We start from the raw sequence: 20112 nt of genomic DNA, 5'->3' as shown, positions 1-20112 counted from the left end.
GCAAGGCACAAAAAACAATTGGTAGCCCAAGAATAAAGATGCTTTTTCAGCTTTGCACCAGTTTTTTTATACCTTTCTAGTTCGAACATTTATTATGTCCTTTATACATTGTCTGTAAGACTACCCTTTTCTTGCAAATTAGATTCCACTGAAACTTTCACATTTCAGACTTGAAATATATAGGGTATAATACTAATCAAATCCTGCTACAAATACATATAAAAGATACCAGGCTTATAATTTATATTACGCCAGACGCGGGTTTCGTCTATTAAAGACTCATCAGTGACGCTCGAATCGAAAAATATACATACCTATCTTAAATGCATGAGTATTTTTCACCACTTCTATACTATCCTGAAAAACAATGAACTCATTTCTATAATTAATTAGAAGTCTTTTTCCTAAACATGATAAACGTCTTCAACTAATAAATTTTCAGTAATTGGTAAATATTGGTCATCCTGTTCATGTTTCACTTGATAGTAATGATTTTTCAATCATTAATCAGACTCAAGAATTTTTGATTAATTTGATAGGAATTCCATGGTATTGTTATTTATGCACATGTTTACCTAATTATGGTAATTGTTAAATAATTTTTTAATAGCTATTCATTTAATGCCATCTAATGCCTATATTTCACTCATCTCGACAAAAGGAGTCGTGAGTACTTCATGAAAGAATCAGTTCCTATAAAAATTGTCTATTTAAAACATTGGTAGTGGTAAAATCATGTTTGGTCAACTCCTTCGAATTCATTCAATACTCATCTTAAAACTGACACATTAAGAATTTTAGTCCATTGATGAAGACCTTCCCGCACTTGCTCGCTTTTCACTTAAAGATTTGACAGTAATGTACAGGTTTTAGTAATTCAAGTGAAACAACAATACAATAAACTGTAAATATGAAGCAGGCAAATCTCCACATTCTGATGAGGTGTGCCTTTTTATGATTTTCTAGTGGTGTTTAAATTAAGATTAAACCATGCTTAGCTATCGGTTACTAGACCTGCTGTCAACCTCGGTGAGGTAGGGAAACTATGGTGTTTGATTATCTTCATGCATTGCATGCATTTATAAGAAAAGGAATTAGAAAAAAAGGAAAAACAAATTTGCTGTTGTTATTTCTGAAAAATATACCATGCACATGTTAAATCTACCATCTATAGCAAAAAAACATGAGCAGAAAAACCAACTACCTTGTCTGGGACCTCCATCAACTCAGAGGCCAAAGCTGTTAGAAACGATGATTCACTATTCAACAATAAAATAACCTAATATTAACATGTTTTATAAAATATAGAAATGCCAAATTTATTACATGGGGTTGCTTGAAATGTTTTCAGCTCTGAGGGTATCACCAGCCCAGTAGTCAACACTTTGGTGTTGGCATGAAATATCAATGATGTTTTTTTTTTTTTTTTTTATAAATTTACTGTATGAAAAACATAGAATTATTATAAATACTAAAGATTTTCTACCTCAAGGCACAGGTTACCTTAGCCGTTTTTGGCACAACTTATTGAATTTTTGGTCCTCAATGCTTTTATTTAGCCTTACAATTATTTTGATTTGAGCATCACTGATGAGTCTTGTATAGACAAAACACACATCAGGTGTAGCAAAATTTAAATGCCTGGTAACTCTGACAAATATTGTATCAATTTAAATTGGAAAATGTATGACAGCTAGAAAGAATGAAATGTTAACTCTTAAGACAATGCAAGACATTCTTCATTTGGTAAATAAAACGTTCAAAAACACATTCTTGATATTAAAGCTCTTTTCCTTATGCTGAAGCCTGTAATAAACAGGAACAGTTAAATTCGAACAATTGCAATATTGAAAACAGTGAAACAACAATAAAATAAATATATATAATAGGTTGATAATTCAATGTCAACTATGTTTGCACAACATTCTCAAGTGAACAGAAAATTTATTAACATATGATCAATAAAATAATTCTATTATTTTACCTCAACAAGGAACTATCCAGAGGGTAAAGTGGACTCATCTCATCTTCACTATTATAACCATAACTGCCATGAAAACTAAAAAAAAAAAATAAACTCAATAATTTTGTAAACTTTATAAAAACAAAATGCTCTCAAGAGCCTGAACATGCTGAATCTCTCGCCTGAAGGTTTTTGCTTAAATCTTTCATCAATGATTATTTTTGCTTTTCAATGCATATAAATATACTTACAAATGCCATTTAAGTGTTCTTTGTACATGTGTCTGTCATATTTTCATCTATGTTCTATTTTAGCCATACATGCCATGGTCTTTATTTTTAGCAGCTTTTGAGATATAAGCCTAAAACTGCATTTTACATCTTTGCCATGGTGGCCATAGTTTAGACTTAACAGAAAATAAAACAAACTTTATTAAAGATACCCTCTAGATCCTTCAGCTTAAGTTTGGTTTGAATAGGTTCAGTTGTTTCAGAAGAGAAGATCTTTGAAATAGTTTACACCAGATGACGGACCATGACAAAAACGCCAAGTAATGGCAAGAGCTAAAAATCAATTCAAGCAAGAAAATAAACAGCCTGATTTAAGGAAAAATAATATATGAAAATTTGGATTAAGATAACAAAGACAACCGCTATATTAAAAAAAATTGTGAGGGTACCGCGGAACCCAGTGTCTCGCCTACTTTTGCTGTTAATCGCAGGCTCAGCAAAAATGAGGAAAAAAAATAATAAAAATGTTCCTCTCTATACTATCTTTTGATTGTAAGTAGCTTCTGTCCAAGTTTGGTAAAAATCCAGGATAGTTTATGAATCTAATAAATGTTTTAAAAACTTAAAACTGCAGACTGTATGTAATGTTAACTGGCAGAAAATTTAAATCCATTTATAAGTAAAATACAGAAAAAATGGAACAAAATTTTAACAAAATTTCCTTCTAGATACTAGCTTTTAATCATAAACAAGCTTCTGTCCAAGTTTGGTACAAATCCAGGATAGTTTAAGAAAGTTGTTAAAATTTTAAAAACTTTAACCACGGAGTGAATGTATTGTTAACTAGCAGAAAAACTAAGTTCATTTATAAGTAAAATACGAAAAAAAACAGATTTTTTTTGTACAAAATTTACTTCTGGATACTATCTTATGATCATAAACAAGCTTCTTTCCAAGTTTGGTAGAAATCCAGGATAGTTTAAGAAAGTTATTAAAATTTCAAAAACTTTAACCACAGAGTGAAAGTTATGTTTCCTGGCAGAAAAACTAAGTCCATTTATAAGTAAAATACGAAAAAAATGGAATTTTTTTTTACAAAATTTACTTCTGGATACTATTTTATGATCATAAACAAGCTTCTTTCCAAGTTTGGTAGAAATCCAGGATAGTTTAAGAAAGTTATTAAAATTTCAAAAACTTTAACCACAGAGTGAATATTTGTGGACACCGCCGACGACGACGACGCCGACGGAATGTAGGATCGCTATGTCTCGCTTTTTCGACAAAAGTCGAAGGCTCGACAAAAATGGTCATTACTGTTTTATTGATTTACAAACCTATCATCTATAACCATGTCCTCATCTTCAAATAGTTTCTTTTGACATTCTGGTCTTCAAAAAATAAGTATTAACATGTAGTATTGTACTAAAAGCATTTTATCCTGCCAGCAACATTTCTACTATATAAATAAAGGTGAACAGATAACAGAAGCATTGAACATATACTGGTATCAGTTTTCTGCTGCAAGCTGTTATGTTAAATCTCAGTTCAATCTGGGTTCCACATTTAATATATATGTATGCCGTTTCAACTTTTATTAAATGAACAATATCAACTTTTATGTGTAAATTGTAAGATACAAACAAAGGATAATAAGAATAATAACTGATATAAGTTACATTCTAAGCCCATTTTTAACATAACTTATATAGGTAATTTTAAAAGTTACTTTTTAAGAAATGCTCTTCTTCTTGTCAATCAGATTTATTTAAAGATTGATCTTTCATCTTTCAATACCAGATACTGATTAATTGATATTGATTTGATTAATTGCATTTAATCAGCCAGTGGTTACCTAAACAAGTTATATATTTTTTAAATTACCTAAACAGGTAATTTTTAAGAAAAGTTACTCTCAAGAGAATAATATTAAATTTCAATTGAAACAAAGGTTACAGCAACAGTGATAAATTTTAAAAAAGAAGAGTCTTTACATTCTTCTAAAACATAAATAAAGTAACCATTGTTTTGAAGACAACCTTTAATCAATCTACACATCAATGTGCTTCTTTCTTAAAAGGTTTAAATCATTTCCCCAATACCAGATATTTGTTAATTGCATTTAAGTATCACGACTTACCCCGATTCATTTAAAGGATGCTGCTCTTCATCTTCTTTGTCATCAGTGTCATGTGGTCTAAAATTAAATATATGCAATTACTCCACTTTCCTTCAAAATGTAGTCATTTAATAAATATTAAATTCTTTATTTTCCTTCACCGTACAAATATTGTTAAGTACTTGTTAATTATTTGATGTTAACTATGGGCATGATGAAGTCAATATTTTTATCAGCCAGTGGTTACCCAAACAAGTTATATTTTATTTTAATTACCTAAACAGGTATTTTTTGGGAGACGACTTCATAAGTTTGTTTTAACTTGGGACGCATCCCTTTTGTATATTAAACAAATAAAATATGTTTAAACTGGGGCACTAGCTGTCAAATGTATGTTCACCGATTTGACTGAAACTCTCATAATAAAATTTACTACGAGGACCTCGATCAACACATGATCAAGTCAACATTTTAATCAGCCAAGGGTTACCTAAACAAGTTATATATTTTTCTAATTACCTAAACAAGTAATTTTTAAATGTGCTTCTTTCTTAAAAGGTTTAAATCATTTCCCCAATACCAGATATTTATTAATTGCATTTAAGTATCACGACTTACCCTGATTCATTTAAAGGATGCTGCTCTTCATCTTCTTTGTCATCATTGTCATGTGGTCTAAAATTAAATATATGCAATTACTCCACTTTCCTTCAAAATGTAGTCATTTAATAAATTCTTTATTTTCCTTCACCGTAAAAATATTGTTAAGTACTTGTTAATTATTTGATGTTAACTATGAACAGGATGAAGTCAACATTTTAATCAGCCAGTGGTTACCTAAACAAGTTTTATACTTTAATTACCTAAACAGGTATTTTTTGGGAGACGACTTCATAAGTTTGTCTTAACTTGGGTCGCATCCCTTTTGTATATTAAACAAATAAAATATGTTTAAACTGGTGCACTAGTTGTCAAATGTATGTTCACCGATTTGACTGAAACTCTCATAATAAAATTTACTACGAGGATCTCGATCAACACATGATCAAGTCAACATTTTAATCAGCCAAGGGTTACCTAAACAAGTTATATGTTTTTCTAATTACCTAAACAGGTAATTTTTAAATGTGCTTCTTTCTTAAAAGGTTTAAATCATTTCCCAATACCAGATATTTATCAATTGCATTAAAGTATCATGACTTACCCTGATTCATTTAAAGGATGCTGCTCTTCATCTTCTTTGTCATCATTGTCATGTGGTCTAAAATTAAATATATGCAATTACTCCACTTTCCTTCAAAATGTAGTCATTTAATAAATATTAAATTCTTTATTTTCCTTCACTGTACAAATATTGTTAAGTACTTGTAAATTATTTGATGTTAACTATGAGCAGGATGAAGTCAACATTTTAATCAGCCAGTGATTACCTACACAAGTTATATTTTTTTTAATTACCTAAACAGGTATTTTTTGGGAGACGACTTCATAAGTTTGTTTTAACTTGGGTCGCATCCCTTTTGTATATTAAACAAATAAAATATGTTTAAACTGGGGCACTAGCTGTCAAATGTATGTTCACCGATTTGACTGAAACTCTCATAATAAAATTTACTACGAGGACCTAATCAACACATGATCAAGTCAACATTTTTCATCAGCCAAGGGTTACCTAAACAAGTTATATATTTTTCTAATTACCTAAACAGGTAATTTTTAAATGTGCTTCTTTCTTAAAAGGTTTAAATCATTTCCCCAATACCAGATATTTATTAATTGCATTTAAGTATCACGACTTACCCTGATTCATTTAAAGGATGCTGCTCTTCATCTTCTTTGTCATCATTGTCATGTGGTCTAAAATTAAATATATGCAATTACTCCACTTTCCTTCAAAATGTAGTCATTTGATAAATTCTTTATTTTCCTTCACCGTACAAATATTGTTAAATACTTGTTAATTATTTGATGTTAACTATGAACAGGATGAAGTCAACATTTTAATCAGCCAGTGGTTACCTCAACAAGTTTTATACTTTAATTACCTAAACAGGTATTTTTTGGGAGACGACTTCATCAACACAAATACTTTTAGACTTTAGAATATCTTCCTTAAATAAATGTTTAGGGTAGGTCTGAACATTTTTCAATTCTTTTCCACATAATCTACAAATGCCTTGTAATCTTGGGTATGCAAGGGATCATAGATAATAGCCATTCTTTCATTATAAGAACATTGGGCTTCTAAGGTATGTATAGGATCACAAGAAATTTTCCCTTCTACATCTGAACATAGACCAGAATTACCTACAATGAAATACCCATTCACAATTTATTAACTTATTAATTAACGATTGGCGATAACACCACTTTAAGCATTTTTGGCTATCAAGTATGAGACCTAGTGAATCTGTTATGCCCTGAGGGAATCACCGATCAGAAAAAAAGACAAACAATTCTTGAGAATTATGATTAAATTCAAACCACAACTGCCACATGCAAGGGTTTTAACTCAAAACCTTAGTGATGACAGGCTTGAGATACAATAGCTGTGAATACTCAGCCACTGAGTTCTCATCAAACAAAATGTCTTAATTTAGCTCTTAGGATTTTAAGTATGTGTCTTTAATACAAAATGTCTTCATACAACACATGTACAATATAAATTTGTCCAGGGGACTGTTAAATCTGTCAAAAGTGCAATCTGATATACAATTTTGAAGTTGACATCATAATCATGAAAATTAACTTAAATTCTAAGCTTCAGTTTAATGTCAAAATTAATACCTTGTCAACAGAATGCCCCTTTATTATTATGCAGTCTAGGGTACAAACTGCAAGCCACCAATTTTAATGTTGATATTATTTGGTTTAAAATTTAAGGCATACCTTTATCCTCCATTTCTTTCACATAAATTGCATTCTAAGTTGGTCTTCAAATTTGTCTAAAACATAAAAAAGAGAAAAAACAATAAACTTGATAAACATTACATTGTAAAAGTTACCTTATTATTCCAGTACAATATGAATATTAAAAGACAAAGCTTGTTGAAACACTTTGTATCATCACGATCTGATTATAGGTTTATAGGTCTTGAAATTAAACAAGTTATTGAAAAAAAAGTATGTAACAAAACAAGTATGTGTTTAGGGTTTCACAGTCAATTCAGGAACACCTAATGAAAAATTTCGAATGTTTTAAAGATAAGTGACAGAATTTTTAAAATCACTCAAATAAGTGATCAATTTGAGATATAAACCAGTAAACATTAAATGACTTAAACAAGTGAACATTTTCTTGAATTCAGTTAAAAAAGTGTGGACACAGACCAGCATGAATAGTATCCAGCATTATGATAGTATTGCATGGCAATTATACATAGTCTCCTACCAGTTAAAATTGATTGTTCCTGAAAACAAAATTTGAACTTGATCTGTTACTTCAACTTACTTGTCATGTTAAAAATATATATATTAAATATCAAATCAATATAGTCAATCATGACAAATATTTAACTGCTTCGTTGAGCGCAGCTGGATACGCCCGCAGAGTTCCAACCATGAACAGTTGGGGCAAAAATGGACACAATACTCAAGCTTGATACAGGTCTGAATTTGGATTGTAATTAAATATTTGACATATTATAGGTTTCTGAAAAAATGTAGTCAAAGAACTTGAAATTGGTTATATGAATTGAATTTATATCCAATTAAAGATTTCTTGTTGTTGTGCAATACACTGTGCTGTTGCGCAATACTTAGTAAATCTGTTGTCAGACTATAAACAACTAAAGTTTAATTAATTCTCAATGTCATATTAGAAATTTATGAAAATGTAAAGGGAGCTTACAGCAATAGATATAAACAATTCACCAAAGTTTCATGAGAATTGCCGACAGCATTTCTGAGTTATTGTCCGTAAAATGGAAAATCCCCCCTTTTTTAATGAATAAAACCCCATAACTCAGAAATGATAAATGAAAAATTTATAAAATTCTAAACGGAGCTCACATCAATAGATATAAAAAATTCACCAAAGTTTCATAAGAACTGCTGAAGTTATTGTCCGAAAACTGGAAAATCCCCCCTTTTTTAATCAATAAAACCCCATAACTCAGAAAAGATAAATGAAAAATTTATAAAATTCTAAACAGAGCTTACATCAATAGATTAAGATATAAACAATTCACCAAAGTTTCATAAGAACTGCTGAAAGCATTTTTGATGTTTGTCGGAAAACTGGAAAATCCCCCTTTTTTTATGAATAAAACCCTGTAACTCGGAAACGTAAAATCTAAAATATATAAAAATCCAAAGGGAGCTCATGTCAATAGATATAAACAATTCACCACAATTTCGTGCAAGTTGGTGAAAGCATTCTTGAGTTATTGTCCGAAAACTGGAAAATCCCACTTTTTTTAATGAATAAAACCCCATAACTCGGAAACTTAAAATCTAAAATTTATAAAAAGCGAAAGGGAGCTCACGTCAAGTTTTATGCAAATTGGTTAAAGCGTTTTTGAGTTAATGTCCGACATGCTGACGACGGACGGACAGAGAGACAACGGTATACCATATTACGTCCCGTAAACGGGCGTATAAACAAGAGGCTCTCAAGAGCCTGAATCGCTCACCTGCATTTCAGAGGAGATGATTTTTAAATGTTTGCAAACTTGATGAACAAATTGTGTAAAATTGTCTTTAAAGGGCAATAACTCCTTAAGGGTTCAATTGACAATTTTGGTCATATTAACTTTTTTGTAGATCTTACTTTGCTGAACATTATTGCTGCTTACAGTTTATATATATCTATAATAATATTCAAAATAATAACAAAAAACTGCAAAATTTTGTTAAAACTACCAATTAAGTGGCAGCAACCCAACAATGGGTTGTTCGATTCGTCTGATAATTTCAGGGCCGATAGATCTTGACCAATTAAACAATTTTACCCCTTGTCACATTTGCTCTAAAAAATTTAGTTTTTGAGATATAAGCCAAAAACTGCATTTGACCCTTATGTTCTATTTTTAGCCATGGCGGCCACGTTTGTCGATGGATACAAACTTCGGATATAATTTATAAACAAGATACCCTAAGGAACATTTAGTTAAAGTTTGAAGGAATTTGGCCCAGTAGTTTCAGAGGAGAATATTTTTAAATGTTAGCAAACTTGATGAACAAATTGTGTAAAATTGTCTTTAAAGGGCAATAACTCCTTAAGGGGTCAATTGACAATTATGGTCATATTAATTTTTTGTAGATCTTACTTTGCTGAACATTATTGCTGCTTACAGTTTATATGTATATCTATAATATTCAAAATAATAACAAAAAACGGCAAAATTTTGTTAAAACTACCAATTCGGTGGCAGCAACCCAACAATTGGTTGTTCGATTCATCTGAAAATATCAGAGCTGATAGATCTTGACCAATTGGACAATTTTACCCCACATCAGATTTGCTCTAAAAGCTTTAGTTTTTGAGATATAAGCCAAAAACTGTATTTGACCCCTATGTTCTATTTTTAGCCATGGCGGCCATATTTGTCGATGGATCAAAACTTCAGATACAATTTATAAACTATATACCCTAAGGAACATTTCGTTTGAAGGTATTTGGCCCAGTAGTTTCAGAGGAGAAGATTTTTGAAATAGTTTACGACGAGAGACGACGACGACAGACGCCAAGTGATGGCATAAGCTCACATGAGGTCCTTCCGGCCCCGGTGAGCTAAAAAGGAGAAAATTGATTACTTGTGTGATTTTTCAAGGTCTAGGGATCATAAATCTGCAAAATATCATCAAACCAGAACAAAATTTAAACTTGATCTGAAACTTGTCAGACATCGGTAACCTATAAAACCAAATATCAATATAATATCTTTAAGTGTGATGAAAAATCTGTAACTTGTCATGGTTAACGTATAAACCAAAAAGTCCAAGGACCATAACGGCAAAGAATCATTCGACGGGAACAAAATTTAAACTTGATCTGTAACTTGTCATGGTTAAACTAAATGCCAAATATGAAGTCAATATCTTCAAGCATGATGAAACAAGAATGTGTCCATAGTACACCGATGCCCACTTGCACTATCATATTGTTCAGTGGACTGTGAAATGGGGTTCAAAACTCTAATTTGGCATTAAAATTAGAAATATCATATCATAGGGAACATGTATACTAAGTTTCAAGTTGATTGGACCTCAACTTCATCAAAAACTACCTTGACCAAAAAATTTAACCTGACACGGGACAGACAGACGGACGAAAATATTATTGTTATCACACATTATCTTAACAAGACTCTAAACTTTAAAAGCTACAAATATGGGATAACCTAAAAAGACTTTATTAGTATATGGAAAGTACATTAGAAATTGTCATTCAAAGAAACAAAATGTTTTCAAAAATCCGCAAAAAAGGGTTTTCTTCTAATGTGAATCAACTATAAACACGTTTGAATAAAATTGAATCGGAAAACATGTTACCAAAGTCATGATCAAACCCGGCTATTTTTGGCTCAGTGGTGTACATTTCAGCATTTGTTTTTTTTAAACTATCTGACGACATAGTAAAGGCATGGTTGGGAGAATTTACTTTCTATTGAAATTATAATAGCATTTTTTGGACATTAGAGAAACAGATTCTTACATTGTTAGCAGTGGATTATCGTGTTTCTCCAATCTTGATAGTTAAATTATTGAATTTTAAATCCTTGCAGAGGCTCGGACTTAAAATTCCATATTTAACTATTTCTATTGGAGAAACACGATAATCCACTGCTAACAATGAAAGAATCTATATTTCCTTAATACTTTATATACATCTTTCTTTAAAAACATAGACATAATTTATAAATACAATGAAGAATTGATATTAATAGTTGTAATACAAAGATCCAGTTGTTTTTATAAGGGCTCACTGCATGCCATAGGGGCCCTGCTCTAATCATGCTTAAGTGCATCCCTATATAATAAAACCTAATTGTATCAGGTAAATATTTCCTGCTACTGGTCTTGGCTTAGCATATTAAAGGGTACAATGTAGTAAAAATATCACTTCTTTAAGTCATCTCTGTGATCATTAAAAAATCTTTGAAATAACTCATAATTAATATACATTGTAATATAAGAAAAATATGTTATTAATTAATATTGTTTTGGGTTATAAACTGTAAAAAACTTGAAAATGATAAAGTTCTAATCAGTGAATCATAATTTCAGGAAATTGATATGTAATACTACAATTATCAGATAAATCTTTGACCTACAATGTACAAGCCTGTAGTATATCAGCTTGATTAATTGTTATTCTTCACGGTAAAAATGTCCAGATGTTTGACAAAATCTGTTTATGCTAGTAAAATCTGTTGGAATTTGGAAACCTCTGTATTAGATACACCACAAGGGTGACAACCTGAGAAGGTGTATCTAATTTACACCCCAAGATATATATTGCTTTATGTTAAATTATCTATAATTTAGGAGGGGGTCTTTCATGAATTCTACCTTATTTATTAGATACACCTTTTACAACCCCAGATATTCATGATATTATAATACATGTATATATATATGTAAAATGAAAAATATAACTATAAATGGGATTTTTTTGTAGATTAATTAGACCGTAAGTTTTCTTCTTTGAATTGTTTTACATTTGTCCTTTTGGGGCCTTTTATAGCTGACTATGCGGTATGGGCTTTGCTCATTGTTGAAGGCTGTACGGTGACCTATAGTTGTTAATTTCTGTGTCATTTGGTCTCTTGTGAATAGTTGTCTCATTCGTAATCACACCACATCTTCTTTTTTTATACATATTGAATATGGTAGCTAGCAAACAACCAACCATAGAAATGCAAACTTTCAATTACATTGTGTACCTCCAAACCAGTAGGGATCAATATATCAATACACTGAGGTTTAGGGTTTAAAATTGGGTTTAATACTGCACATCAGTAAAATCTGCATTATATCTTTGAATATATATTCTTTTAAAATATTTCATTTGATACAAAATAACTTAGAATAGTAATTTTAATAATCACTAGAGCTTCAACTTTTAAAAAAATGTGCTTCACCGAGTGCAGCTGGATACAACCATAGAGGTCCAATCCTGAACAGTTAGGATAAAAATGGACACAATATTCAAACTTGATACAGGTCCGAATTTGGATTTTAATTAAATATTTGACACATTATAGGTTTCCGTCACAGAATAAATGTATTGGAAGAACTTTAAATTGGTTAAATGATTTGAATTTATTTTCAATTGAAGATTTCATGCTGTTGTGCAATACAATGTGCTGTTGTGCAATACTTAGTAAATCTGTTTTTAGACTATACACAAAGAAATAGCAAAATAAAAAGTGTACTATCTGAATATAGGCATGATAGTCAGAACTGCAAATTCTAGCTCTTTTGACCTAGATTAATTTAATTCTGAAATTTAACAGCAATACACCAAACTACATAACAACCTGTGATTCAGTAAGATCAATATATTACCAAGGTAGCTGTATAGTTTGATGAAAATCCAATTTGATTTGAAAAAGCTATTAAAAAATTTAATGTGTACTATCTAAATTTTGTCCGAACTGCAAATTCTAGCTTTTTTTACCAAGATTAATTTAATTCTGAAATTTGACAGCAATACACCAAACTACATAACTACCTGTGCTTCAGTAAGATCAATATATTACCAAGGTAGCTGTATAGTTTGATGAAAATCCAAGTTGATTTGAAAAAGTTATTAAAAAATTTAAAGTGTACTATCTGAATATAGTCCGAACTGCAAATTCTAGCTTTTTTTGACCTAGATTAATTTAATCCTTAAATTTGACAGCAATACACCAAACAACATAACGACCTGTGATTCAGTAAGATCAATATATTTCCAAGTTAGCTGTATAGTTTGATGAAAATCCAAGTTGATTTGACAAAGTTATAAACAGAATTAAAGTGTACGATCTGAATATAGTCCGAACTGCAAATTCTAGCTTTTTTGACCTAGATTAATTTAATCCTTAAATTTGACAGCAATACACCACACTACATAATGACCTGGGATTCAGTAAGATCAATATATTACTAAGATAGCTGTATAGTTTGATGAAAATCAAAGTTGATTTGAAAAAGTTATAAAAACTAGAGGCTCTCAAGAGCCTGTGTCGCTCACCTGTATTCACTGATGCTTTGGAAATCATGTAAAATAAGGTTAAAATCATAATTAATAGTATTAGATATTAGATATTATAATGATATCTAAGATAATAACAAAAAACTGCAAAATTTTTGTAAAATTACTAACTCAGGGGCAGCAACCCAACAACAGGTTGTCGGATTTGTCTGAAAATTTCAGGGCAGATAAATCTCAATCTGATGAACATTTTTGCCACCTGTCAGATTTGCTCTAAATGCTTTAGTTTCAGAGATATAAACCAAAAACTGCATTTTATCCCTATGTTCTATTTTTAACCAAGTCGCCCATGATGGTTGGAAGGCGGTGTCATCGGACACATTTTTAAACTAGATACCCTAATAATGATTATGGCCAAGTATGGTTAAATTTTCTCAGTAGTTTCAGAAGAAGATTTTTGCAAAAACTGCAAAATTTCCTTAAAATTACCAATTCAGGGGCAGCAACCCAACAACAGGTTGTCAGATTTGTCTGAAAATTTTAAGGCAGATAGATCTTGACCTGATAATCAGTTTTATCCTGTCAGATTTACTCTCAATGCTTTGGTTTCAGAGATATAAGCCAAAATCTACATTTTACCCCTATGTTCTATTTTTAGCCACGGCGGCCATCTTGGTTGGTTGGCGGGGTCATCGGACACATTTTCAAACTATATACCCTAATGATGATTGTGGCCAAGTTTGGTTAAATTTGGCCCAGTGGTTTCAGAGGAGAAGAGTTTACGGACGACGGACGACGGACGCCAAGTGAAGAGAAAAGCTCACTTGGCCCTTTGGGCCAGATGAGCTAAAAAATTAAAGTGTACTATCTGAATTTTGTCTGAACTGCAAATCCTAGCTTTTTTTACCTAGATTAATTTAATCCTTAAATTTGACAGCAATACACCAAACTACATAACGACCTGTGATTCAGTAAGATCAATATATTACCAAGGTAGCTGTATAGTTTGATGAAAATCCAAGTTGATTTGAAAAAGTTATAAAAATAATTAAAGATGCATATCTGAATTTAATCATTTTTTTTTACCTATTAATTAAATTATTTAATTTCACAGCAATGAACCAAACTACCAAATAAACTGGAATTTTGAAAGATCTATATTTAATTTAGTTAGATAGGCTGATTTACACCAGTCAAGACTAAATTTGAAGGTCCAGATTAGTGGAGACAGGTCAAGACTGGTCGAGCCTTGGTCGAGACCATTTCAGACGACACCAAGTTCAGCAAGTACTGAATCAGACTAATTAAGTAAAGTCGAGACCTAGTTGAGTACAGTTAAGTACTGTCGAGACAATGTCGAGACTAGTCGAGTAAAATGTGTGCTCGACTTTACTGGTCGAGCACAAAATCTGGTCTTTTCAGACTCTGAGCAGTTTGTAGTGATACTTTAAGCAGCCCAACATGTATTGCGTATTGAACAGTGAAAATTACTATACATAATGATTTCGCCTTCAGGCTAACTTGATTGGTAGATTTTCATCCAAATTTCAGAAAAAATCGGGTGGGTGGGAGGATTTTATTTTTTACTTTGTATTCCCTATATTAGACTGACATGGTTTTGAGAACAGTAACATGATTTGTATCAACCAAAGATGCTGTTTCTTACTTGGTATCTGCATTATAATAAATTGTGCCTTTCCAGTAAATATTTTTACTACATAGCAAAACATAGAGACTTCTAAATTATCCCTTGTAAATTTTGAACAGGATGTTATGAAGCCAAATAAACATGAAAAACGTCACAATATAAACCGGTAAAAGAAATGAACCAAATCTGCAAATCTGCAAATCCTAAAATTTATAAAATAAAATAAATGAAGGCGGGACATTTCATACAGAGTATATATCTCCCAATTGATACGATATTCCCGGGCTTGTGTTTCCTATCATGATTTCCTTGATAGAGGATTGCTGCTCACAAGGAAGCTATTAAACCAAGAGTTCCAAATGGTGAAGTTGAAATCATCCCTTCGTAAATTATACGGATGCCATCACAAGTTGGTTGACCGTTATGGAATAACCGTTCCACAGATGATATCGGATATGTTCCTTATGTTGTAACTACAATACCCTTCCCTTTTCACGAATGTGACTTACCGAATTAGACTATTTACCGGATTTGTAATAACATAAGCAACACGACATGTGGAGCAGGATCTGCTCACCCTTCCGGAGCACCTGAGATCACCCCCAGTTTTTGGTGGGGTTCGTGTTGCTTAGTCTTTAGTTTTCTATGTTGTGTCATCTGTACTATTATTTGTCTGTTTGTCTTTTTATTTTTGGCCATGGCGTTGTCAGTTTGTTTTCAATCTATGAGTTTGACTGTCCCTCTGGTATCTTTCGTCCCTCTTTCAGATGGGTGGGTGGTATGAAAATCTATCAATTAATTTGAATTGGCCTTAGCTGTATACAGAGGCAGATTTAGAGGGAGCACCCCGCCCCCTTTTTTGTGGGAAAACTTTTGTTGCTTATATAGGGTAGTACTGGAGCAGGCTTCCATTTTTTTAATTGTAATCTCGGTCCTGCCTTTTTATTTTTCACTTTATTTGGTCCTGCCTTTATTTTAAAAGTTTATCCAGGATTTTTTGCACAGTTGCTCATCCTGCCGTTTTTTGTTTTACTTGAAACTCCTGTCCTGCCATTTTTTTTACTCAAAAGTCTTGTCCTGCTTTTTTTTTTAAAAACTTCATCCTAGCTCCTAAATGGTAGTTCCCTAAGTCATCATGATCAGAAACCAGATATAAAAATCTAAAATATGTAAGGATGTGTCCGAGGACACAATGCCCCCGCTCAAGCTTTGCAATCATCCAAGTTATAAAAGGGCATAACTCTCAAACGGTAAAAGACTCTCTGCCCAAATTCAAACTTGGTCTGCGTGTTTTGGTTCTAAGCATAATTTTTTTTTTTCAAAAAAAATTAGATAAGCCAAATGAGTTTGAGTGCAGAAACGAGAGAAAAATTGGACCTTCCAAGTGTTAAAGGGGCATAACTCTAAAACGGCAAATTGCTCACTGTTAATATAAGAAATCTGTCAGTGTACTGTTTTGGTTCAAAGCATTGTGTATAAATTTCATAAAATGTGGATGCGCCAAAATAAAGTGCAGAAATGAAAAAAAATGCAATTTTCCAAGTTATAAAGGGGCATAACTCTAGAATGGTAAATTAGTCACTACCAATATCCTCCCTGTCTGCATGTTGTGATTTTTAGCATTGTGTATGAGTTTCATAACAAACTTAAGTAAGATTGCGGAAATGAAAAAAAGAGTAACACTTAATGGCCCATTCGCCATGCAGCAGGGGCATAAACACGGAAAAGGGTGGTAAATGGTTATTTTGATGCAACGCATTAAGCTATTTTCATTTCACTACTTCTGTGAAAAAAACTGATTATGTACCATGTTTTGTGAAATTGTTAAAAAAATAAAGCAACGTGCAAGTAAATTTTATTTTTAGTTCATCATGAAATGACAATAATATTTCAATTTCTTCCATGCACATGATGATGTCATCACACGCACACCCTTTTGCGACCCTCATTGATGCAAACTACATTGTACATGCTACCATCAACCAAAAGCTAATATAAAAATGGTTTTTCCTTAGGATAAAATTTGTGTGCTTGATAAAGAACAGTTAAATAAAACCAAATATGAACTACAGCAAACCAAGGACCACGTAGTTATAAGCTGACATGGAATATTCACTTCAAATGAATACTGCATTACTGGGAGGTCAACTATTTGTTGGCACGGTGCCACCCAAACCTCTCCTATAATAACCTGGGACAGTAATATAATACAGCTTTATGAGCATGATGAGAGCAAACTTCATAAGTCTGGTGATAAAAAGCTTTACAACAGAATGTTAATTTCTTAATCAAAACTGTGCTTAAACCCTAACTAATTTACTTTAGTACAAAATGTAGCTTAATTTGAACAAAAGCATTATTTTTTTTGTAACTGATGCCCTACTCGCACTATCTTTTTTTATGTTCAGTGGACCGTGAAATTGGGGTCAAAAACTCTAATTTGGCATTAAAATTAGAAATATCATATCATAGAAAACATGTGTACTAAGTTTCAAGTTGATTGGACTTCAACTTCATCAAAAACTACCTTGACCAAACACTTTAACCCAACACATGACAGACAGACGGACGAACGGATGCACAGACCAGAAAACATAATGCCCCTCTACTATTGTATATTTTTGTACATGTAGGTGGGGAATAAAAATTTGCACAGCATTTTTTTTTTTTTATAACTCAAACAGGTCATTTTTATATTTCAAAACATGAAAATTCAGCCACCTCTTGCAAAGAAGGCTATTTTTTTAAGAACTAGCTACAGTACTTGCAGAACTAACAATAAGAAATAACTTCGTGTATTGTTACTTCCAGGACTAATTGCCAAATTGTGTTTCTGGACAAGGAGCTGATTCAGGGGCAGATCCAGCCATTTTCAAAAGGGGGATTCCCAACCCAGGGTAAAGGGGGGTCCAAATGAATTGCTTGTCCATAAAGGGGGTGGAAGGGGGGCACCCCTGGATCCACCACTGGGGTCCAACCCAGGAGAAACCGCAGGGAGAGAGGGGGGTTTAAAATATGTCCCCATTCAAATAACTTGATCGTAAAACCAAGGCCAGGGGTTCCGACAGCCCGTTCTTCCCATCTTTACACTGCACAGACATAAATCCATTGTGTCAATAATTATAGTCCTATAAATTCCTAGTTATGAGTATTTCAAATAATCAGTATTATTATAATTTTGTTTATTACTATACATAAAAATGCTTCTATCTGACAGTCTGAAGCAAAATATTTACATCCAACATGTACATGATTTTGACCAATCCCACCAATCTATATAATCATTTAATTAGTTATACTAAAACAAAGCTTTTTTTTGTCAACTGGTAATTATTTTAAATCAGTTTAACAACAAAACCACATACAATTTTAATCAGGGTATAGCAATATCTCGGGTCGCAGAGTGCTACACGTGTCCAAATCAAAACAATAACAAGTATTTACATCGCTTCATTTTCAGTTTCATTTTACAAAGTTCGTTTTATGTGTTTAAATCAAATTGCGTACAAGGCATCAAGAGTTGTCTCCCTAATATTTATCTTTTTACAAGGTAAAAAAAAATTACTTATTCTAGTTATTTTTTCAAGACCCCACCTGCTTTCCAAGTAAAAGCGTCGACACTGCTCCTGCGTGCGTCGACGTATAAATTACAGAAATAGACATATGAAATGTTAATAAAACCTGGAAAAATATAAACAACATCAATAAAATTGCATAAAATAAGAGAATTTCTGTCAAAAAATGGACGAAAACGCATTTTAACAACAACAAAAACTCACATTTTTTCGATTTGCTTTTGTCTTGATGAATCCTAGTGATCTTAAAAACGCGGGAAATGACGAATGAATCACGCGAGACTAGGAACTGGTAAAAAAACCGCGGTAAATTCGAATGGGAATAAGAAAGAGCTTGATCTTTTAGTAAAATACAGATTTGACAAAAATAACGCGAATACGTCATAAAAATTGTTACTTGTTTAAGTAATGCCCCTGACTGATAAATACAATATTAATAATAAAAAAAGGGGGGGTTTCAATAATCAATAGTTTAATATATCCCAGAGAATGTGCAAATATTGGTCGTAATTTACAATTTATGAGGCTGTTATTACACGTATAAAAACAGTGGAATATTTTTTAAAATTCACGGCGAAATTAATAGCCTAGCCCATTTTTCAGCTAATACTCAAATATAAATCAATATAATATCAACGGATGAGGTGATTTACAAAACAACCACAAATATCAATTCTGAAGCTTCTGTCACAAACGGAAGCACCTGCTTAAAAACGTATAGTTCGTTTCAACTTGAAAAACTTCAAAAATGATTATTTAAAATCAAAATTTCATATGTTCTGAGCTTTTACCATGTAATACCATTTCATATTTGAATCATGCTGTTTTTAATTATGAAAGGCCACTGGGCCAGTTGCCGTCCCGGTCATTTGAAATTTGATTCGTATAGTTTGTCTATTAAAAGGATAAATAAAACGTCAGTAAAACTAATAAATGACAGAATTATTATTTTTCAGAATTTATTTTTGAAGAATGATGGATCTCAAAAGAACGATTAAAAATATTCAACTATACGCAAATCTATTTCTCTTCCGTTATGAAGCATGCAATGCAATAATAGAGAAGAAACTATACCATACCAATTTCTTCAATCCATTGTGTTAAGGCACTGTAAACTGTTATTCCGATCCAAAATTCATGTCCGTCCGTTATGTTAACTGTCCTTAAGATTGAATCTTCATTCTCTAAACATTGGGAACCGCATGCCTGAAATGCTTGCGACCACGTCGTTCCACTGTAAACTTTGTATATTGTAATAATTCATATTAATTGAGTTCAGTAAAAACAAAACTTACTAAGTGAGATGTATACACACTCATGCTCAGCTGTTATTAATACTATCTCTGGTATGGGCGTACCATAATCTTCGCGTGTATTGATAACAATAAACCATGGAATATAAGGGACACAAAACCATTTAATATAAGGGTCA

General features: G+C 31.9%; 1 long non-coding RNA gene across 1 annotated transcript; it reads right to left on the bottom strand.

Annotated features, from left to right (window-relative positions):
- Positions 1 to 363: 363 nt before the first annotated feature.
- Positions 364 to 19098, bottom strand: LOC127699904 (uncharacterized). The gene is made up of 9 exons (XR_007981286.1): positions 18885 to 19098; positions 7202 to 7257; positions 6113 to 6169; positions 5517 to 5573; positions 4931 to 4987; positions 4334 to 4390; positions 3531 to 3584; positions 1985 to 2059; positions 364 to 1259 (listed from the first exon to the last, which is right to left on the bottom strand). It is a non-coding gene; the product is annotated as an uncharacterized LOC127699904 (long non-coding RNA).
- Positions 19099 to 20112: the final 1014 nt, after the last annotated feature.

Source organism: Mytilus californianus, unplaced genomic scaffold (assembly GCF_021869535.1).
Source record: "Mytilus californianus isolate M0D057914Y unplaced genomic scaffold, xbMytCali1.0.p SCAF_44, whole genome shotgun sequence".
NCBI classification, from domain to species: domain Eukaryota; kingdom Metazoa; phylum Mollusca; class Bivalvia; order Mytilida; family Mytilidae; genus Mytilus; species Mytilus californianus.
Note: the sequence above shows the minus strand (reverse complement) of the source record. Positions and strands in the feature narration are given on the sequence as shown.